The sequence below is a fragment of the Macrobrachium rosenbergii genome, chromosome 8 (assembly GCF_040412425.1).
Source record: "Macrobrachium rosenbergii isolate ZJJX-2024 chromosome 8, ASM4041242v1, whole genome shotgun sequence".
In the NCBI taxonomy this organism is placed as follows: Eukaryota; Metazoa; Arthropoda; class Malacostraca; order Decapoda; family Palaemonidae; genus Macrobrachium; species Macrobrachium rosenbergii.
The window spans coordinates 35,887,890-35,912,345 of record NC_089748.1 but is presented as its reverse complement, the minus strand read 5'-3'; the positions used below and the strand labels follow the sequence as shown (position 1 = coordinate 35,912,345).

The 24,456-nt window shown below is 37.7% G+C and overlaps 1 protein-coding gene across 4 annotated transcripts in view; it reads right to left on the bottom strand.

Annotated features, from left to right (window-relative positions):
• The window catches only part of LOC136840702 (pneumococcal serine-rich repeat protein-like), a 33,444-nt gene extending 11,127 nt beyond the window's left edge, over window positions 1-22,317 (bottom strand). Inside the window, exon 1 of one of the 4 annotated variants that reach the window (XM_067107501.1) lies at window positions 22,207-22,317. The gene's annotated coding sequence lies outside the window, so the exon portion shown is untranslated. Of the gene's footprint in view, window positions 1-3,593; window positions 3,793-3,835; window positions 4,103-22,173 lie in introns of those variants that run through there. The other 3 variants (XM_067107502.1, XM_067107504.1, XM_067107503.1) reach the window with 3 other exon arrangements.
• Window positions 22,318-24,456: the final 2,139 nt, after the last annotated feature.

Below are 24,456 nucleotides of genomic sequence, written 5' to 3'. Positions count from 1 at the left end.
TACTTCCTCTTACTTCTTTCAAATGAACACCTTAATATTCTTTGGAAGCTTGAATTTCAAGTCAGTGGCCCCTGTGGTGGGCTTGTTCTATATGAATAGGGTTCATCTTCTGAATTAATAATATAAAAATACTAATTTATGTCAGGAGAACAGGGTCTCAATAAGGCCCGAGAGCCACTCGAGAACGTAAGTGTATACCTTTAAAAATGTTTAGCAGGACAAAGTATAGGCTACATTAGCTTTTTTCATTTATCGAGTTACATCCAATGACACAGGTGTTATTAGCCAAATCAAGGGCAGTCAAAAATCATTATAAACCTTTGAGTTGCACCTAGCAGGCTATTAAAATGAAAATTTTAAGGATTAGATGGCGAATTATATTAAAATTTTTGTGCATAGTTTATGTGAGTAGCCTATGTATATTTGAGTCTAATTTGTGCGTATGTATATTTGAGTACAATTTATAACATTTATCGTACCAGTAAGCTTAAGTATACATTATTATTATTATTATTATTATTATTATTATTATTATTATTATTATTATTACTGTATGTATTCAGTGGTGAATTAGGATTTTATAAAAAGGTACAAGAGATTTCAACCCTGTCCTGGGTGAATCATGTTGATTTTATAAAAAAAGTTACAAGAGGTTTCTAACCCTGTCCTGGGTTCATCTTCGAAGAAGACTTTGTAACTTTTTTTTTTAATTAAAATCATTATTATATTATTATTATTGAATATTATTCAGAAAGATGAACCTGATATATGGAACAAGCATATCCCTGTTCTCGATCTAGAGGAGGAAGACCTATTATTATTATTATTATTATTATTATTATTATTATTATTATTATTATTATTATTATTATTATTATTATTATTATTATTATTCAGAAGATGAACCCTATTCATATAGAACAAGCCCAAAGGGGCCCTTGACTTGAAAATCAGTCTTCCAGAGAATATTGTGGTGTTCATTCGAAAGTACACATACATACATACATAGGCTACATACATACACACATACATACATACATACATACACCAAATTACACCCTCAGGAGAACCCCCCGCAGAGAGGAAAAGGTGTACTATTGAAAAAACAAAAACAAAAAATGCATCTACCCCTCTGCAGCAAACAAAAAAAAAAGGCAAGGCCATTCTTACACTCACTGAACAAGAGAACAAGCAGCTAAATGTAGGCTATGTACAGAACAAGAGAGAGGCGAGATACCCGGCTGAATGCTTCCGTTATGCTCCGATTTCTGAAATATAAAGAACGTGCTTGTTGATGCTTAGGTCTTCAACACGTGACGCTGTGGGTTACTGGGACTTTTGAGAAGTGCCTTTGTTTAAAACCGCTTCGCCAAGGAAGTCTTTGTTGCAGACGGGCTTCCTTTCTGGGACACACACGTCTGTGCTATAGCATTTTACAAGTGTGTGCTGCTTACGAATGATGATGATAATAATAATAATAATAATAATAATAATAATAATAATAATAATAATAATAATAAATTACCATATTCTCTGGGAGCTTGAATTTCAAGTCAATGACCCCTGTGGGTTTGTTTCATATGGACAGGTTTAATCTTCTGAATAATAATAATAATAATAATAATAATAATAATAATAATAATAATAATAATAATAATAATAATAATAATAGCAGGGGAATGGCACAACAAACCAATGCACGGACAGTACATGAGACTGACTAAAGAACTGGCCAACGATGAAACGTGGCAATGGCTACAGACGTGAGAACTCAAGAAGGAAACGGAAGGAATGCTAACAGCGGAACAAGATCAGGCCCTAAGAACCAAATATGTCCAAAGAACAATGGATGGAAATAACATCTCACCCAATGCAGGAAGTGCAATATGAAAGACGAGACCATAAACCACATAGGCTAAAGTCAGGCGCTTGCACAGAACCAGTACAAAACGAGGCACGATTCAGTAGCAAAGGCCCTCCACTGGAGCCTGTGCAAGAAACACCAGGTAGCCTGAAGGAGTGATAGAAAACGATCAGGCAAAGATCCTCTGGGACTGTGGTACCAGAACAGATAGGGTGGTCCGTGCCAACAGACCAGGCGTGACGTTGATTGACAAAATCAAGAAGAAAGTATCACTCATTGATGTCGCAGTACCATGGGACACCAGAGTAGATGAGAAAGAAAGAAAAAATTGATAAGTATCAAGACCTGAAAACAGAAATAAGAAGGATATGGGGATATGCCAGTGGAAACTGTACCCATAATCATAGGAACACTATAATAATAATAATAATAATAATAATAATAATAATAATAATAATAATAATAATAATAATAATAATAATAATAATAATAATGTTATTAAACTTTCTCATTTCTCCAAAAAAGAAAAAAAATGTTGAAAATTTAGCAAAAGAATCTTAAGATGGATATAGCCTATATAGAAAATAGGCCTAATTAAACAATGCGAGCCGAAAACTATATCAAGAATTTAGAACAGAATAGAGTAGGCCTATAGAATTTAGGCCGAAGGCCAACCAAGCCTTGGGACTTACGAGGTCATTCAGCGCTAAAAGGAAAATTGAGAGTAAAAGGTTTGACAGGTGTAACAGGAGGAAAACCTCGCAGTTGCACTATGAAACATGACGACGCCAAGAAACAACATTTAAAGTATAGACCTACTTAAGAATACTGGTATTACATATGTTATAAACTGTACTACAAAAATATACATACATGTATTGCCCTGTAGCCTATGCAACAAGTGAAAAATGAGCCTTAGTTTCTTCGGCGCAATCGAGTTTTCTGTACAGCCGCTAAAGCCCATAATCAAGGCCACCGTAAATGGATCTATCTTCCGGTGGTCTCGGTGTAATGCTGTATGAGCCGCGTCCCATGAATCTTGAACCACGGCCCGGTGGAGGCCTATCCTATATCGTTGCCAGAAGCACGATTATGCTGACTTTAACCTTAAATAAAATAAAAAATAAAACTACTGAGGCTAGAGGGCTGCAATTTGGTATGTTTGATGATTGGAGGGTGGGTGATCAACATACCAATTTGCAGCCCTCTAACCTCAGTGGTTTTTAAGATCTGAGGGCGGACAGAACCAAGTGAGGACGGACAGACAAAGCCGGCACAATGGTTTCCTTTCAAAGAAAACTAAAAATATCAAGAATATGATGTTTCAAAGACGAAACTTTGGGAAGACTATATAATATCCTAGTCTCTCTTTATCCACATACGCAACTCTATTTTTTGCCCCAACTCCCAAGTGACATTTTCTAAAATTTTGTCTCCCTTCTATGTGCCACACATCACATAATACCCTCCTTCCCTTTCTGTTTTAATTAGGGTATTTGTGAACGAACAAAAAAAAAAAAAAAATGCAAGTATCTCTGCTGCCTAACGCTAGGCCTATGTCATTTTTACCGCCTTGTTACTTTCCTCACTTCCAAACGCTTGCACTGGTTTCAGCAAATAAAAGTGCTTTTAAGTTTTCATGTCGTTCACTATCCTTAAATAACTTGTGTTTCTAAATCACCTACACTGTCGAACTGCCTTGTAAATTGAAAAACAATGAAATTTTTACCGGATGTCATATAAATCACTTCAACTTATCAATAACTTGCTTCGCCAATTTATTCGTGTTGTGTCTATGTGTTGTAGATACGTTTCAATACATCCAGCTTGCTTTTTCTTATTGTGCTGTAGCATGAAATCCATGTAGTACTGTAGCTGAAACGCCATGGAATCACAATAAATCGACACGTATGTCATATAGTAGGCCTAGGCCTATATTAAAGCGTTTTTCGTTCGAATCAAACGACCCACTTCAGAATGAATGATCGGGCGGTTTCCCACACCCAAAAGAATATGTTGATGCTTCGGCTGTTGGGCCAAATGACTGCCTGGGGGGAGGGAAGAAGCCACAAAGGCGGTGGTTTAACGGCCCCCAAAAAATAAAAACTCCCCAGGGGAGCAAAACGGGTGCGCTCGATAAGAATGGGGTTAGTCATGTAGCCTAAAGGAACAATATCTCGGTTGCGTCTGGTTCGGTTTTGTCTTTGATTCCTCTCTCTCTCTCTCTCTCTCTCTCTCTCTCTCTCTCTCTCTCTCTCTCTCTCTCTCTCTAAAATGTATCTGTTTATATATAAAAATCCATTACCCTTCATCATACATATTTTTACATCAAACTTAACGAACAGTAATTCTTTTTATCTTTTATTAGATATAATATACAATATTTTACATTTTTAAAAGTATTACAATCAGAATTTAATCAAAATTAACTTAACTTTACCAAAAACAAATATAATTTTATCGTACCTTTCGGGTTGACAAATTTTATCATGTACATTTTACAAATTATGTATTTCAATGTTAATATTTTTATGTAGTTACCCATATAAGATTTTATCAGTACATATCTAATTTTTTATTATCCTTGATTTTATAAACCGTCTAATACTTTCGTTTTCTTTTATTCCTGCTTTGTGGGTTAACCAAATCCCAACAACAGTCGAACAGTAATTAGGCTATGAGTAAATATACTCGAGACCAGGCGCTCTGTATAAGCTTACGTTTTGACCTCTAAGTGGGTCCTGGTTTTGACCAAGACCTAAATGACACGTCTACCAGACGAGGAACCCCGCCACCCCCCCTACAGGTGAGTCCTGGACAGATTATCTGTCCATCACCCAGGTACCAAACTCATCTGAATTTCCCATGAGTCACAGATGTTATTCTGACGAAAACAACAGCAATCATTTCATACTCATTTCTTGGGATAATAATAATAATAATAATAATAATAATAATAATAATAATAATAATAATAATAATAATAATAATAATAATAATAATAAACTGTGACAAGATTAAACTAAAATAAGAATTAAATGAAAATAAACACATTAAAATCTATTAAACAACAGTCAAAAATAAATAGAAAAACAAATGTAAAAAATCAGAAACAGAAGCATCTGAACATCCACATGAAATGAGAAAATTGTAAAAGGAGGTAAACTAAAATAATCGATGAGTTGCTGAAAATAAATTCAGGTTTTGGGAATCAGAAATATCTACGAGCAAAATATCTGAACACTGGGTTAACAAACTATTTGACGTAGCTATCTGGCATTCATGTGTCTATGTATGGTAAACCTCACAAGCGAATAACTATTATATATTTTTGAAAAATTCGTGATAGAACGCTTGCGTGAAAGTCCCAAAACACTGAAAAATACCTAAATCACAAGTGCAATGCCGTGTCACCAATGCACAGTCTAGGCCTAACCAAGGATCACTCTTATGGGCAAACCATCCACCTCCAACATATAGACTAATATTCTCCAGATCTCCATCAGAGCTGGAGGCCACCTCTTTCAACATCGAGGGAGAGCGAATAACGGCAACAACAGTTCATTCATATGCATAATGTCCATCTTGCTTCTTTCATGACCAACAAACACGTCACTGGCGGTGGCTGGCTGGCTGGCGTTCTCTCTCTCTCTCTCTCTCTCTCTCTCTCTCTCTCTCTCTCTCTCTCTCTGACAGCATCTTCTACAATTTCTAACACTTGATATCCTTCTGCCTAAGCAACATGATTATGTCTAGGGGAGATTAGCCTAATGGTGTCTCAGCTAAACAGCCAAACAGAAACTGCCTAATCAGCAATCAAATTCTGCCGTTATATCGACACAATTCTTCATATGATGCAACAAACTGCAAGAAACGAGGGTGGCTGGGTCCGCGTGCGCTTGACTTCACAATTTCCTTTGAAATCAGAAACTTCAAGTGTTGGCAAACAGTGCTTCATCTACACCAGGTCCGGTTATCACTGGTGTTCCACAGGGAACGACTCAGGTTTTCAAGTCCGGTTGTTTCGTTGTCATTGATCAGCGACATATCACAACCTACTGAACTCGTTCATACCATTGGTAGCCAAAGAGTTTCATACATTTTCCCAACTGCGCCTACTAAAATGTTAAAGCCCAGTGGGCTACTTATGACAGGGGTTGTTCCATATGACTCAACCCTTTTGGGCGTCCTGTGTGTGTGTGTGTGTGTGTGTGTGTGTATCTTTGACCGATGCTACACCTTTGATGGGAGGGGGTGCCCAATAAATTAGCCTCTCACGAGGCACAACTGAAAAAATGCATGCGAGTCTGAATTTAATAATACAGTATAATCTTCGACAAGGTAATGAGGCATTTTAAAGCACAAAAGATACTAAACTTTGTCCTGACAGTGTCAAAGTTTGCAACAAAAATGAAAGCCAACCTGAAGTGAACCTTATTGTATGGTAGGCCTATAATCTTCGGCAGAGATTAAACAAGCGTTTTAAGAGACAAGGCTAAATGCAGGATCATTATGGTCCTAAGCGAAAGATCTCGGAACCATCGCTGCTAATGCCCTAACTAGAACAGCATAGGCCTATACTGACAGAGCAGTCAAGTTTAGATACAGCATTGAGAACCTCTTGCGCAGAGCCTATTATGAAAGCCATTTATCAATTTATCAAAATCATTAGCTACTCCTTACATACGGTAAATGGCCACAAAACCTCACAAAACTAAAGCTAAACGAAACACCTTAAAGGAGTTATCTAGCTGGCGCATGGCCGTTGCATTTAACCTTTATATACGCTCAAGGGAGGTATCATTTCAGAGCTACCAACACATCCTTACGACCTGGTGATGATTTTAATCTATCAATTCTTTCAGTTGCGGTTTACCAACCTGATGCTGACTGTTCCAATTCGCTTTACATATTATAAGTTCTAAACTCTGCACGGACAATGTAACATCAATATCGGTCAAATTAATCATCATTAGGGATAGAATCGACCAGGATATACAACGACAGTAATAGTTATTATATAGATTCTATACTTATTAACATACTTTTATAGTGATTCTTGGCTTGTCCTCTTCTTGAGAGAGAGAGAGAGAGAGAGAGAGAGAGAGAGAGAGAGAGAGAGAGAGAGAGAGAGAGAGAGAGAGAGAGCTGGTACATTACCGTAGCATCCTAATACCTTTTTATTCCCTTCTATAAAATCAAAGAATTTTTTCCCCATACATCTGAGACAGACTTCTTTAAAGGCAACTCTGAAACAAATTAAGGCAATCACTGACATGAGAATAGGCCTAAGACTAGCCTAACAGACATAGGCCTAGATATATACCCTACGAAGCTCGACAGAGCAATTATATTTAACCAAGCCTGTGACTTTCATTGTTTCTTGCTTATTTAAACACGCTATGAATGGCTGTAACTGAAATTCTGGAAGGCAGGCTGTAGGCCCATTTCCAACGAATGAGATTCTAAATATTGAACCTGTCTGCGTGTCAGTCCTTGGTGTTGGGGGCAGTAGAAGCTATCTGGCCCGTCCCTAAGATTTAGAAAGTACAGAGCAAGCTCTCATATAATGAGTAAATATATATAGGCCTATACAGCCCTAAAATGGAAGACTGTGGTATCTGCAAAAATACAAAACTGAGAAAAATGGTAGATACCCCCTTGCCTTACCACTGATTTTGCAGATGCTGCAAATGAGACCCCTAATTACCCGTGGAAAGCATTGAAGAAACGTTCTGAAACTGCAGTAACTTGTGTATTAAGCGTTTCACGAGCCCAATAGGTGGCATATCTCAGTTTCGAAAATTTTGCAGATGCTGCAGTTTTCCATTTTAGGGCAGTATAGGCCTACAAAAAAACAGCGCGAACTACAAAATACACAAGAAGATATAGACAGCACAATTAGTACAACAGCTACATTGAGAATCCTTTCCCTGGGATCTCAAAAGAGAGTTGTCTACAATTTATACCTAAAGTAGGACACTAAGTACCGGTATGTTTTTACCCAAAGAAGGTGATAATTTAATGGGCACATCCTTACAACCATCATTAGGCCTATATGCAAATTAAAACATCCTGTATGACATATCCTTCATCATATGGGAAGCAATCTATAACTCTTTCAAATCCATATCTTAACTAAATGAGTAAAAAATGGGCCGAAGTTTCTTCGGTGCAATCGAGTTTTCTGTGCAGCATATAATGCTGTATGAGACTCTCAGCTGCGATCCAAGAAACTTTCACCCATGGCCCCGTGGTGGCCTGAGTTGTTGGCACCTATAGCGGTGCCAGACGCACGATCATGGCTAACTTTAACCTTAAATAAAATCAAAACTACTGAGGCTAGAGGGCTGCAATTTGGTACGTTTGACGATTGGAGGGTGGATGATCAACATACCAATTTGCAGCCCTCTAGCCTCAGTAGTTTTTTAAGATCTGAGGGCGTACAGAAAAAGTGCGGACAGACAGAGCTGGCACAAAAGTTTTCTTTTACAGAAAACTAAAAACATTTTTTTTTTATTCAAAAGAAACGCAGCATACGAAAGAGGTGGACAGAAAATGCGAAGATAAGAGGAAGAACTTGGGAACACAGACAAGAGAACAGGGCGTCTGCAACAGATGGGTATCCGGACAAATGAGAGAAAATAGGGTCAATTATCCTCGAGAATGGGGAGAGGAATGCCTCTACATTTGGTACGCCAGAGAGAGAGAGAGAGAGAGAGAGAGAGAGAGAGAGAGAGAGAGAGAGAGAGAGAGAGACTTACTGGAATGCTTTGCTCTTGATTATGAAAATGTTTTTTTTTCGGCAGCAACGTTATTGTATCAGTACAAAAACCGGTTTTTTTAAACAAATAAAATAAATTTTATACATATATGCATATATATAATATAATATATATACATACATACACATATATGTATATATACATATACTAATACATATATATAGGCCTATATATATATATATATATATATATATATATATAGGCCTATATATACTTTCAACATCCAACATCTATCACGGTAGTCTGTCAAGTTATCAATCAGTAACGCAAAGGAAAAATCTGAAAGAATATTCTAGATATAATCATTAAAGGAATGGAATGGAATACAGAATTTAGGCCAAAAGCCAAGCACTGGAACCGCTGCAAAGAACCTTTAGTAATACCTACAGTGCAGCCATTAACGGAGAGACAATTAAACAACTGGAAGAATAAAAAATTACGTAAAACTACGGTACAAGTCTCAGTAAGACCTATAGGAAACTTTTGCAAGATTAGCTGATCACCACAGAGACGAGAAAGATCCAAATACATTAAAAGACATTTACCAAATTCATAAACATTTACCACATTGCTTTTAAAATCTGACAATGACAGTCGACTCAAGAGTTAGGAAACCACTTACGGTCTTAAAAACTAGTACTAGTTGAGAGAGAGAGAGAGAGAGAGAGAGCAAACTCACAAACATTTACCACATTGCTTTTAAAATCTGACAATGACAGTCGACTCAAGAGTTAGGAAACCATTTACGGTCTTAAAAACTAGTACTAGTTGTGTGTGAGAGAGAGAGAGAGAGAGAGAGAGAGAGAGAGAGAGAGAGAGAGAGAGAGAGAGAGATTGGAAGTGGTTAATCTCAATCATCTGAATTGGGTGGAATCTCGGGCATCTACCTCTCTCATCCTCCAAAAAGACTAGGTAATTCTTCATGAAATCTAGACATCGCTGCTTTTCACGATTAAGAGGCTTATTTGTTATCGTTGAGGCCTTTATTTGGTTATATTTCCCTTCACTAAGAACCCTTGAGACTTGAATCTCTAAACACACGGCGAAACAAAATGACTCCTTAACGCTCAGCCTTAACTCTTTTATTATCCAACTGCATCACTAAGCATACGAAGTTTTAAAATGGCTCTAAACTCAAGCATATAGGACTAAATATTCTTTTAAATTTCAGACCCACAAATACTACAGTAGCCTATATTCATCCCTACCTCTGGAACCGGATCTAGATAGTAATCTAAAACTAATGGAATAGTCGAATACCGCGCCTGACCTTTCCAAACAATTCTCATGACAACAATCAATCAGGTTTCCAGCAATACGCCTCCATCGCGTCCTCCTTCCCCCCCCTCCCCCCCCTCCCCCTCTTCCCCTGAGGGAATGAAAGGCTTATACGGATATAGTGGATTGGCTCTTCGTGTGGATTCATTCTTTGTATGAATTTGTGAATATTTCTTCAAACGCTTTTTGGAAATATAACTTGGTCATAGCTGGCCACTAATAGCAATAAAAACTGTATGTAAGTGTTAGAAACTAGGCCTATTGTAAAAACCCCTCGAAAAAATAAGTTTTCAAACGTTTTTTGAAATATAACTTGGTCATAGCTGGTCACTGATAGCAATAAAAACAGTATGTAAGTGTTAGAAATTAGGCCTATTGTAAAAATCCCTCTACAAAATAAGTTTTCAAACGCTTTTTTGAAATATAACTTGGTCATAGCTGATCACTAATAGCAATAAAAACAGTATGTAAGAGTTAGAAATTAGGCCTATCGTAAAAATCCCTCGAAAAAATAGGTTTAAGTTTAAACACGCAGTAGACCTAGGTTTGGTTACTCGCAATTAACCAGACTAATGTTCGATTCTCATGTAGTGGTACTTGGCACATGGTCAACTTTCTCCTAATATGTAATGAGTAACCCTTCAACATAATTCTATTAATGTACCGTCGCTACACTAAGGTATACTATTTTTTTAGCTACACAGGGTAAATTCCGTCCTGTGTGAATGTGGGCTTAAACTGCCATGATTATCAAGCTGTTAGGCGACATCACTAGACCAATACATGGCCTATAATATACGAGTGTGTGTTTGTGTGTGCGTACATTGCAGGTGTTGTACACTTATAAACGCTCGTAAAAGATTCAAAAAGCTCTCGTTACTTTACACTACGAGATGTGCGTTCTGGGGATGTGCCGAAGCCAGAGAGAGAGAGAGAGAGAGAGAGAGAGAGAGAGAGAGAGAGAGAAAACTAATTTCGCGCGCCTGACATTGGCTAAAAATACACACACACCCCGCTAGATAAATGATAACTCCGAATGGAATGTTTGGTTAAATTAAGAGATTTAAACCTTCTAATTGAAATTCTATATATTACGTCATAAAAAGAAGATGGGTGGACTTCGCCTCTACACTACTTTCCTCGTTATTAATAACACTGCCTCGGCGGAAATATCACGAACGGAAATTTATAGAAAAAAATTAATGTGCATATTTATCTAGTGGAATAATAAAAATAACTCCCATTGTTGCCCCAAAAATTACAGACGTTTCTCAGCCAGCCCGCTACTTGCGTTAAGTTTATCTTTTGTTAATATGTAGGTTAATTATAAATATCGTGTGTTAGTCTATTTCCCTGTATGCTTATCTCAACAGTCTATTCTGCAGGAGCTATTTTGTAGTAAAAGTTTTTTTGTTCCATTTCACAGAAACAACAATAATGTTAGTAATGCATGCCATAATTGCTCTGTGAATAAAATAACGCAAATTACTACCATTATATTTCACTAATGAACTACTGAGGCAGGGTGTGGCGATAGAGGAAAGAGGTTGACGATGTTAAAATGCAACGCGAAATGGCGACCTGAATTGTACCAACCACCTATTCACAAACTAGCAGTTCCCCGGAGTATTTTTCCTACTGTTCGTATTTCACTGCTGCCTCTTACATCAACATTATATGGTTATCTGTTAATTTTATCTTTAAATATCGTTTTAAATGCTATATAACTCTTTACATCATAACTGACGTTTATTTTTATTGGCAGAGAGAAATTAGTACTGTGCATCTTAGCCAAATTTTTCATGAAATACGGTTTCAGATCTGTCTATGTAAGACAAAGTGGAACCCAAAATTCAGATAATTTCCATTGACAGTTTCTAAATAATACTTGGCGTTTCTTCGCAGAAGATATTAACAATTTCTTGAGTGTTATTGCGACTGTGCAATTCTGCGGACGCGCTGAACTATGGTGAAACTGATATAGTGCTCTATGAGGAAGATTTAAAACAGGTTTTAAGCACTATATACTGTAGGTACAGTAAATGCATATATACTAGATTCCTTGCTAATAAGCTACATGATTAGTGAAGCTATACTAACTAATTAAGTAGTGTAAAACTACTGTTAAATAGCTTAGCTACTGAGTGCTAGGCAGTACTAAGTGTTGCTTGAAACATACACTTTCGTTTGATTTAAAAACATGTCGTCTAGCTAATACTGACTGAAAAGTCTTGGGAAAAGCATTGAGCTTCCTGCATTTGCTAAGAAAGCATTAAAACAAACTACTTTAATTGAATCTGGATCTCTTGCTACACTCAAAGACCTTTTAGCGTACAGGCCAAGGTATAGGCCTAGCCTATCTGCTAGAGCTAAAAGTTACAGTTTCAAAAATGGTATAGCCTACAGCTAGTATTCAGGATAATCTGCTATAAGTCTAAATCCTTCGGGCCAGCCCTAGGAGAGCTGCTAATCAGCTCAGTAGTCTGGTTAAACTAAGATATACTTAACTTTTTATATGTTAATTCAATCGAGATTCTCCATTAGCCTAATTGTACTTGTTGCTTGAAATCTAACAATGAATCGCCCTGAATATGGATAAAGAACTCCTAACTTTAAGTCCATAATATTCGTGTGTCATAAAAGCTTAATATACAATATTTAAGCCATAGATTGATTTACTAAGGAAGTTTTCTTTTATTAATCAATTTCAATTTTTTACCAGTAATTAACTTTATCATTATCTACGTCTATTTATCTTTTACTAATATATGATGTAACTTGTAGTACGATAATAATAATAATAATAATAATAATAATAATAATAATAATAATAATATTATTATTATTATTATTATTATTATTATTATTATTATTATTATTATTATTATTATTATTGTATTGTTGTTGTTGTTGGGCCACTGACTTGAAATTCAAGCTTCCAAAGAATATAGGTGCTCATTTGAATGAAGTAAAGAGATCAGTTATCAGAAATGGAAATAATAATAATAATAATAATAATAATAATAATAATAATAATAATAATAACAGGAAAATGAGTAGGAGGAGGAAAAGAGGAATCGATTGTTTCCACGTTTATAGTTCAAGACAGATAGATATAACTCAAGTCTTCGTGTCTAACCGACACACGACTTGATTGCCCGAGTCGATGATGAAAACACTTAGAACGTGTCCTTTCTTTTTCAAGTGTCTTCCCAATACGATGACTGCGGCCATTGACATGATTAGAATGTGTGGGGTCCTGATCTCTCCGCGGATAAGATGAAGGCTTTGGAACTAGCACAACACACCTCTCTCTCTCTCTCTCTCTCTCTCTCTCGCCATTATCAATTCTCTCACTACACTGCCACCTGCCTATATTACATACACACACACACACACATATACACAATGAAAGAAAGGCGGGGATATGCAGGTGGCACTGTAGTTTGTATATAATATATAGGCCTATATATATATATATATATATGTAGCGTATGAGCAGTCAAGATCGCAGAAGTGCCTAAGAGGTGCTACAGTTAAGAAAATCGCTTATTAAATTGTATATAGTTAACAGCTACTTATATCCCAGCCATTTACTTATGGTAGTTAACTGTATAATTTCTTTACGGAACAGCACTTGGCTTTTATACAGTTAGCCTTGGTCACATCTTGGGTGGAAAGTTTCATATTACTGACATTTTCTAAATAGCAGGAGTTGTGATTTACCAGCATTACGGAAGCAGACTGGACGATCTGTAAGCAGCTGAAGGTGAGCCGAAGAAAATGTAATGTAACAAGTGCTTTGTCAATTCATCCGGCTTACTGAGTGATTGCATAAAACGAAATGAAATTTTACAAATATTTGTACAAATTGTTAATTTATGTAAATATCTATTCTCAGGGTTGTGTTTCGGGTAAATAAAAGCATATGGAAAAGAGATTGTTGATTGCCCTCAAGCGCAACATTTGGTAGCAGAGACTGAAAACACCACGGATGCTCTGGAAGAACACAACCCGGAGGGCCCAGCAGGAGTGGAAGATTCACTATTCAGAAGATTGAAAAGGGCACTGAAAATCTACAAGGACATCATCCGAAGAGGCCAGAAGAATTGGAAAGTTTGCAACTCACTGACTGGAAGGTAGGCCTCTTTGGTACTATTCTGGTGAATTTTGACTGCAACGGGAAAAATGAGTGTGAAAAATCATTGGTATTGGTTGGATTTAAGTGAAAGGGAGTCATGGGATGACGAAAGTCTTGAAGTGCTTAGTTATGTGACAGGGAAGAAGAACGATAGGCCACAGTTTCAGTTTAATGGCAATTTAGGGAAAGGGTTCAGGAAAGGTACAATTCGAGCTGAGGTACATAGAGAAGATTTGGATTGTGGACTTTCTGATGCAGGGGACATAGCAGATATGACTAAAACATCTCGTGTAAAAGCAAATAATAATCAGTTCTTATTGCAAAAAATTAATAAGTTGGAAGAGAGGGTCATAGATAACCAGCGGGAAATAGAGAGTGTTTACAGATTATACGATAGTATGCAGGAAGAAAAAGTCATGGTAACAGGTCGGATAAGTGAACTGATTACGGTTTTAAAGAGTAACCAAGACAAGTTGCATCAGATGCTGAAAAAACAGGAATATAGACTGGATTATGTTATTAAGATTGTAGGTAGGAGGAATGGGAAAGCGGCGAATCACTTGATGAAGAAAAAGTTACCGAGGCATTGTATGATGTTGATTCCACTTTGAGGGAAAAAATGTCGGGTGTTGGAGGAAGATGTTGAGAGATTAAGGAATCAGTATGAGAAGATTAGGAATAAAGAATGTAGGTTATCCGAAAGGAATGGTAATATTAATGAGGAACATGAGGAGATTCGTGTCCAGATTTTTCGTGAGGTTCCTAAACTAAGCATATTATCAGGTCGGAATTGCAACAGACATACAATAAAGAATTGGGTAAAGAGGGCAAGATATTGTGCTGAACAGTTAGGTCTGACAGGTGAAAAGGCGGTGCTGTTTGCAATGGATAATTTAGCTGAACCTGCTTTAACGAGAATTCAGATGTCAAAACCGTGCAGTCTCGTTGAACTGGAGAGGAAGTTAATAGACGCCTATGCCCATGAACCTGATGAATTTGAAAAGTGTAGGGAATTGTGGAGCGCGAAGCAGGGGATAGATGAAGATGTATGGGCATTTGCTGATAGGATAAACGAATTAGATGAAGATCTGAAGCAAGATAAAATGCATGCAGGTGAAAGGGAAAGAAGTAAGTGTGCAATTTTTGCTAGAGGACTCAGAGATCGCATAGTTGGCTGCGAATTAAAACAAAGAATGGATGAAGGAAGAATTCTCGACCTAGAGGAAGCTGCGAGATTTGCACGAAATCGGTTGAAATTAAATTTAGAGAAGTTGAATGAGGAACCGTTTTATAACAAAAAGGTGATCAATAGGAATAAAGTTTTCAGAATACCTTTAAGGGAAAATGCTGGAAATGTGGGAATCAGGGCATATATCTCAGAATTGTGGAATTAGCAACCAGTACGATTATACAGGAACTATCAAATTAGGTAAAGGTGGTAATACAAGTAACGTTGGTGGAGTTGATAGGGATGAAGGTCGAATTTTACATCAAGGGGAAGAAGTAACAATGCCGAATGTATGTTGGCTCTGTGGGAAAGTTGGGCATATTGCAAGTAGATGTTGGTTCAGGAGAAATAATAAGCCATTAAGCGAGAGAGACGGTAATGGCAAATACGAGGTGATAAGGGCATTAGAAAACGAAGGAACTGGTTCAAATCAGGGAAACATGTAAGGCCGGGCGTTAAAGAAAAGAACGTCCGGCTTGTTAGTAACACTGTTGCAAGATTTGTTCAAAATGTGGAACGTGAAGAAACTCCCATTGGGAGTTGTACTGTACAGTCCAAAAGCCCAGGACATATTGATACACAAAGTAATGTCTCGCACATTAAATGGAGAGGTGAGACTTTAAAACTAGAAGTAGAGATAATGGGAAAAAGCGTTGTTGGGCTTGTTGATTCAGTGCAATTCCAGTCTGCTGTCAAGAAATTGGTTTGAAAAACATCTGAAACAACTGGTCGAGTTAAGGAAAGATGTTACAACTATATTCGATATGAATGGAAATGAAATAGGTATTGTTGGGCACGTGGTTACTGACATTTGCGTCAATGGATTAGTGATTAAAAACTGCGTGTTTTATATAAAGGAATCTGAAGACGGAATTTCGGGATTAGGAAAAACAACTAAACAAGACTGTTTGTTAGGTATGAATGTTCTAACAACTGTCTTTGAGAAATGGGGTGTGAATAGAGTTTTGGGTTCAGAACGTAAGCAAACTGGTGAATTTAGTGAAGTGGAGAGCAGTTTGGATTGCTGTATGCGAATGGTTGAGCATAATTTAAGGTTATGGTTATCAGAGGATTTAGGATATGCGGTATGTTTCGACCAGCAGAATAGGATGGTGCCAAAATTGAGTAAGAAAATGGTCAAAATTTTTGTAGAGAAACTAAAGAATGTACCTAAAGAATATATAGCGATAGAAGACATTGAGAATGAAGAAATAAATGGGTTACAGCCAGGATTGAAGGTGATACCAGGATTTACTGTGTGTGAATGGGGTGTAGGGTATATAAGTGTCGCTAACTGGTTAGACACTGATATAGTAATTGAAAAACTATCAAAAATAGCAAAAGTGGATTTAGCTGTAGTAGAGAACAAAAAATTCAAAAATTCTTCAGAGTGTAATTACTCATCAAAGGAAAGTAGACGGAATTTAGGGAGAGATTGGGCATAAAGGTGAATGAAAATGAACTAGCAGAACCTGAGCTTGAAGAATTGGACAAACTCATTTACGAATATAGAGACTGCTTTGAGACTGATGATTCTGATCTAGGATTAATAAGAGGGTGGGAACATGAAATAAGATTATCTGATGAGACACCTGTTAAATTGCCTTACAGACGAATAGCACCAGCTCTAATTCCTGAAGCTAAACTGTTATTACAAGATTTAAAAGAGAGGGCGTAATAGAAGAGAGCAAAAGTCCATATGCTGCTCCAATAGTTCTAGTTAGGAAGCGAGGCGGCGGTCTTAGACTATGCATTGATTACAGACAACTAAATAAGAAAATCATAAAAGATGCTTTTCCGTTGCCCAGGATTCAAGAGACTATGGATGCATTGGAAGGTGCCAAATTCTTTTCAACTTTTGATTTGGCTCAAGGTTATCACCAGATATTGCTGAAAGAGGAAGACAGGCCAAAGACAGCTTTTTCCGTCCCTTGGGGTCATTTTCAATATCGTAGGTGCCCTATGGGGTTGACAAATAGCCCGGCCACGTTCCAAAGGTGCATGGAAAATATCCTAGGGGATTTTAGTTTTGAGTTTTTGATAATTTATTTAGATGACCTGATTTTGTTTTCTAAAACCATAGAAGAACATTTTGGGAGAGTTAAGCAGCTATTGGAAAGGGTACGCTTGTATGGCATAAAGTTAAAACCCTCTAAGTGTTTTTTTCTGCAAACATCAGTGAGATATTTAGGATATATAGTAAGTAAGGAGGGAATAAGTCCAGATCCAGAGAAAATTAAAGCTATCAGTGAATGGAAAAGACCCGAAACGGTAAAAGATGTACGGAAATTTCTAGGATTTTGCACTTTTTATCGACGCTTTGTAAAGAACTTTGCACAAATTGCCAAACCATTGAATAGACTTTTAAGTGGAACAAAGGTCAAATCGTCAGAAAAAGTTGTAGGGAAGTGGGGAGAAGATGAAGAAGAGTCATTTGTAAACCTGAAATCTGCATTAACGAAAGCCCCTGTGTTGCAAGGTGTTGTGTTTGGGAAAGAGTTCGTGTTAGAAATTGATGCTAGTTTCGATGGGCTAGGTGCTGTGCTGTCGCAATACAGTGGGAAGGATTTACACCCAGTTGCATTTGTGAGCAGGTCACTAAAACCCCACGAGTTAAATATGAGAAACTATAGTTCTAGAAAGCTTGAACTATGCGCGCTAAAATGGGCTGTGGTTGACAAATTTAAGAATTATTTGATAGGAGCAAAATGCCTTGTGTTTACTGACAATGGTCCTCTGAGTCACTTATCCTCAGCGAAGCTTGATAATACAGAGCAAAGGTGGGTTGCTGATTTGGAAATGTTCAATTTAGAAAATCAGATTTAAACCTGGGAGAGAAAATAGCCGAGCTGACATACTGTCCCGACAGACTAGGGATGAAATTGAAACGGAGGGCGTAGGAGATGAATGGTTAGAACCTCACGAATATGATGGAGTTATTAGAGCTATAGAGCTAAAGACTTGGTTAGAGTGGCAGGATCTAGAAAACAAACAAAAATCCTGCCCAGTTATTGGATCATTAAGAAAATACTTGGAAGGGAGGACGGAGGACGTTGAAGAACCTTCAATTTTGGAGGAGTTAAAACAATGGAAAAAGAGAAGAAAATTTACAGTTAATTGATGGTGTTCTATACAAAGTGGATGATGATTCCGTGGGAAGTTATCGATACAGGGTGGCATTACCGGTGGACCTGCGTGTCAGATGTCTGCATGAAATGCATGATTTGTTTAGCCACCAGGTGTTGAAAGAACTTGGAAATTATTGGAGAGCAGAGTTTTCTGGCCAGGAATGAGAGTTTCATCCGTGATTACATAATGAAATGTAAGATTTGCTTAATGACCAAACCCGAAATGCCAGTTTCAAAAGACTTTACCTGTAAATATCACCACTGTTAGACCACTTGAACTACTTGCAATGGATTTTTGCTCTGTCGAAAAGTCGAGTTGTGGAATGGAGCACATTTTAGTTGTCATTGATCATTTTAGCAAATTTGTGTGGGCTTTTCCAACTAAGAATCAAAAAGCTTTGACGGTCGCAAAATTATTGATAGAGGACATATTTTATAAATTTGGAGTTCCTGATACGTTGCATAGCGACCAGGGAAGGAATTTTGAAAGTACCGTGGTCAAGGAAATTTGCAAGAAATTTAGCATTCATAAGACTAGAACGTCTCCGTATCACCCTCAGGGAATGGAATGGTGGAAAAGATTTAACAGAACTATTTTTGGTTTATTAAGAACTCTGAGTGAAGAAAAGAAAAGAAATGGCCTCGTTATATACAGAGCTTAATATTTGTCTATAATGCGACACCCCATTCAGTAACGGGATACTCTCCTTTTTATTTGATGTTCGGTCGTGAGCCTAAATTATCAGTAGATGTTTGGAAAAAGCAGCCTCATTCGTTAGACATGGAGGCACCAGAGTTAACTTGGCTAGACCATCAATGGCAGATCCAGGAGGAGACTTGGCAAATGGCTCGAAGCAATACAGATAGGAATTGGAAATGTAAGGCAAAACGAATACTAGAGAACTCGACAACGAATGACTTGAAAGTGGGACAGAAAATACTCCTAAAAGAAAATCAAATTATATAGGAGAGCTAAACTGCAGGATAAATATAAAGGGGATGAATGGGTTATCGAGGAGGTGCTGGATGACAGATGTGGTCTGTTCAAAATTAGGCCTGTTGGGTATGAAAGTAAGGTTATACATAGATCTAATGTTAGGCCTATCAGTATAACAGAAGATGATAAAAGGATAAACGAAGAGGATAGACAGTCGGACGAAGAACTCACAGTACCTCATATGGAAAAGGTTCTGGAAAATGAGGACGTGGCTGATCAGTCAGAGGATGAAGTGTCAATGCCAAATATGGAAGAGGTTCTGAAGAGGTTTGGTATTAGCTATTCACAAACAACTGATGTTGAGACTGAACAAACGCCCACCATTGTAGGGAATGATATACAACCAGTTAGGTTAAGGAGGTCTGAAAGGTTGAAACAAAAGAGAGAAAAGTGTTAAGCATATTTTTCTTCCCCTGCAAATAAACAAGAAACTTCTGTTGATAGTCAGTAACAAGTTTACCGTGTTGATTAGGTGGTTCGTGTTCGCCGGTATTTCTTGCATAGGTATGAAAGGAGAAGTACGATGAGGGCATCGTCAACTAAAGCGGGTGGGAATGTGTAGCGTATGAGCAGTCAAGATCGCAGAAGTGCCTAAGAGGTGCTACAGTTAAGAAAATCGCTTATTAAATTGTATATAGTTAACAGCTACTTATATCCCAGCCATTTACTTATGGTAGTTAACTGTATAATTTCTTTACGGAACAGCACTTGGCTTTTATACAGTTAGCCTTGGTCACATCTTGGGTGGAAAGTTTCATATTACTGACATTTTCTAAATAGCAGGAGTTGTGATTTACCAGCATTACGGAAGCAGACTGGACGATCTGTAAACAGCTGAAGGTGAGCCGAAGAAAATGTAATGTAACAAGTGCTTTGTCAATTCATCCGGCTTACTGGTGATTGCATAAAACGAAATGAAATTTTACAAATATTTGTACAAATTGTTAATTTATGTAAATATCTATTCTCAGGGTTGTGTTTCAGGTAAATAAAAGCATATGGAAAAGAGATTGTTGATTGCCCTCAAAGCGCAACATATATATATATATATATATATATATATATATATATATATATATATATATATACTGTATAAATACATATATTATGTATATATTTATAAACAGAGAGAGAGAGAGAGAGAGAGAGAGAGAGAATCACAATGCCTAAATCAACGACCGAAGAACACTTTTGAGCAGTGCAAGCATAACGGAAGTCACTCCTCATTCAATAACATATTTAATAACTTATAATGGCCTATTATTGCCTGACCTAAAGTCGAGTCATATAATTATGTGTAACTGATTTGAACTAAGTCACTTACTATATTGTAATGTCCTAACCACCACACACACACTAGGCTGTTTGCCATAAATCTTTGTAGGCAAATACATCGGGTACACCTACTAGCAAATTTATTGACCTATAAGGCTATGTTCCTTTTATGTTAATAGCACTTACTTTGTGGAAAAATAGATGGTGATGATGATGATGAAGATAGGTTAGTGAAAAGTTTACGATTCAGAAGTGTCAGGAGGAAGGAGAGGAAGTTTTAGCAGATGATTTACATAAACAGTATTGAAAAATGGTTATTGTACTCCTGAAAATTCGAGTGATATACAATATATATATATATATATATATATATATATATATATATATATATATATATATATATATTACACTGGAAAGTGTATACTTAAGCTATACAAACAAACAATATCACAAATTTAAATTGGACAATTCAATCCTCAGTCAACCACATACTGGGAAACATTCACTATGGCATATAGTAGTTAAGCTTACCTCTCTTTAGCTCTAAGTCACTTTAAGTCACTTTACTTAACTGTAATTTCCGAATATCATATAAAACTACTATTTCACACTGGTTATTAACCACCAATACCGATTTCAACACTTGAGACTTGGAAGAGCCATCGGTAAACTTAAGTCACGAATTGATAAGCCTATAGAGCCTATGTAAGCTCCTTATCACTGAAACTGAATTTTATGGGTAAACAAAAATTGATGTTACATGATATAAATTATGCAATTTCCATTTATATATCGTGATAATTTCACACTTAGGCCTAAGTAATTTGCAAATAAAACACTTCGACACTTTTTTTAACCAACAGGCCTAAACACTTTTTTTCACGAATTTCCAAGGTCACTTATGTTCCACCAAAGGAACCCCGATCGACACCAGCAGCGCCTTGGCGTCGCCCATAAGATCATCCTCCGAACACTTGAGGCACTTTTGTAAGACGAGAGAGAGAGAGAGAGAGAGAGAGAGAGAGAGAGAGAGAGAGAGAAGAGTCTCAAGGAACGAACGGTGGGGGTCGCTGCCGCAGCCGCTCCTGCAATGTTTGAAGTCCCCTCTGTGTGTAAAGTGTTTCACATTTCATCACTAACCCCAAAAAACCCCCAGCGCCACCATTAGTAAAGCTAAGACCAAAACCCCACACCGATACAGCTACTGAAAGGACGAGCTCACAAGCAATTGCATTTCTTTCCACAACAAGCTTAACGAACAACACGAAGCTCACTCTCTCTCTCTCTCTCTCTTCAGCTTCTGTTTCTGTACTGAAACTCGGCTTTTAAAAACACACCACTTTTAGTTAAAACGACACTAAAATGCCTTCCCTGGTCACGCTGATTCGGAAACGAACGACAGCAGAATCTCACGCAGACCGGCGGCGGTAGAAGAAGGGTAAATCCTGTTTCGATCCAACACAAATAGAGTTTTTACATGAAATCCTGCGAGGTTATTTATCCACGTTACCTCCCCAGCATCCCTTTACAATGTAGACCAACGGGATATGAACTGGCTGAGGGCCTGTGCAGCTCAGATAGGGTAACTCTCTCTGTCTCGACTTCAACGAAGCGGTTGCCAACTAACAACCCGTGTGTGTGTGTGCAGCAGGTGTCTAGCTTCTTTCGCTTGTTTTAATCCTCTTCCGTTCGTTTCCCTCCCTTTACTGAGTCCCAAACTCTTCTTTTAAATATGGAAAGCCATCGACGTTAAGCTGTAAAGGCCCCCGAGTCCCTCTGTACCCGTTTCTCATTCAAAGATTGACCATGTTTTTCAAAAGTTTGGGCACCCCTCGCCTCATAAGATGGACGATGTCAGGTGACAAGTTTTGCCTACAGGGCCTCCTTGTGCGTAATTCCCTGAAGGGGAGAAATGACTTCTTGCGAATGTCATGTCTGTGGTGTGCAGCGGTGATGTGGTATGTGGGATTTTGATACGTAAAACGGGCATTCGCTTCCGTTAAATGAAACGATCTTTTAGCGTACATGGCAACTGGGTCGTTCAACAAACAAGCATCGAAATTATCTGGAATGATCTTGTGGTTACTGTCAGAAATCTAAGGGACGATCACACGAAACGCAGAACAACTAAAGCAATTTCAAACGCTCCCATTCATGCATAGATGGCTACGATGGCCTCAAGGAATAATAATTAAGTGAAAGTTGGGTCCGAAAGGCAAGTGACTTCCAGTAACGAACCAACTCCGTCAGCCCAACACCCGGGGAGGGTTGGGTTCACGGGTTAAAAAGTCCTTTTTTTTTATCCTTTTCTTACGCTGCGTACCAATAACTACTGCAAGGTGGCTTTTTTTTCCACTGAGTCACGCTACGTGAAAATCAGCATACACGTCAGTCAGTTCCGCGATAAAGAACAGGAGTTTAACGACGTACGAGGAAAGGAAAGAAAGAAAAAAAGAGGGCGCGTCGCTATTCACTAACCTGGTAAAGTCAAACCCCCATCTTCCCCCACCCCCGTCCTCGGCATGTCGTCAGTTGCCAAGTATGGTCATTTGATAAGCCCATCATCTCTCGATTTGCATTCCGGATACTTTCTCACGAGGGAATTAGCAATCCCGCAGTAAAAAACTGCCTCGTCTTGTACGATTAGAACAGTTCAGATGTAACTGCGGCCTGAAACGAGAGAAAATGTCGACAAGGAACTGGGAAACAAGAAGAAAGAAAAAGCAACAACGTTCCTTTTCCTCCCACTTAATGGCCAACAAATCCACGAACACACTCACGAATTCATGCTCTAGAGTCTAGTGTTATCTGCTTCTTTGCCCTAACTAAGTGGAATGTAAATTCGCCACGTAGGAAAGGGGGGAGGGGGGAAATTTTGGCACTGGTAAATCTTATCCTTTCGGCTAATTATACTGTATATTTTGCTTTGCTTCGTCGCGTCTTTTGCGTTTTCGATGCGTTGGAATGTATACAAAATTTTAATAGTTATTCAGTTACGTTAAATGCCACAATCATAGAGAGAGAGAGAGAGAGAGAGAGAGTAGGCAAGGTTCGTGAAAATGCTCTATTCAAACCGCGGTGTCTAACAACATACCCAGTGTTCGCTTCGCAAGATGGAAATATTCGTTACATCAGGAGGTAATCGCGTTTTTTTTTTTAATAACTTGGTCTTGTTCAGATGATTTGATCATTCTCTGCTAGCAAGAACTGTCATTGGAGCTCCTTTAGACACGTACGCGTAGCATTTTAGCATTTTCATCATGCTTCGAAGAACAATAATAACTTGCGTTAGGCAAGCAGGAACCTCTCTCTCTCTCTCTCTCTCTCTCTCTCTCTCTCTCTCTCTCTCTCTATATATATATATATATATATATATATATATATATATATATATATATATATATATATATATATGTATATACATGTGTGTGTTTGTTTATTTGTATATTGCGCTCGTGTCTAGTCTCATTTACATATTACATTTTCTAGACGGAAAGTCTCTCTCTCTCTCTCTCTCTCTCTCTCTCTCTCTCTCTCTCTCTCTCTCTCTCTCTCTCTCTTAATAGCAGTAGGATATGACCAAAGGTCATAATATAAAACTTAAATGTCTATTCTTAGCCGGAAGTTTGTTCTGAAAAAAAAAAATAAATAAATAATTCTTGATGTAGTTTAGTACCGGGGCCCCTGTCACAATCCTAGTACCATAGGTTTGTGACAAGGGCTTCTCTGATCCGCCTCAATCCGAACAAGAGATTGTGAC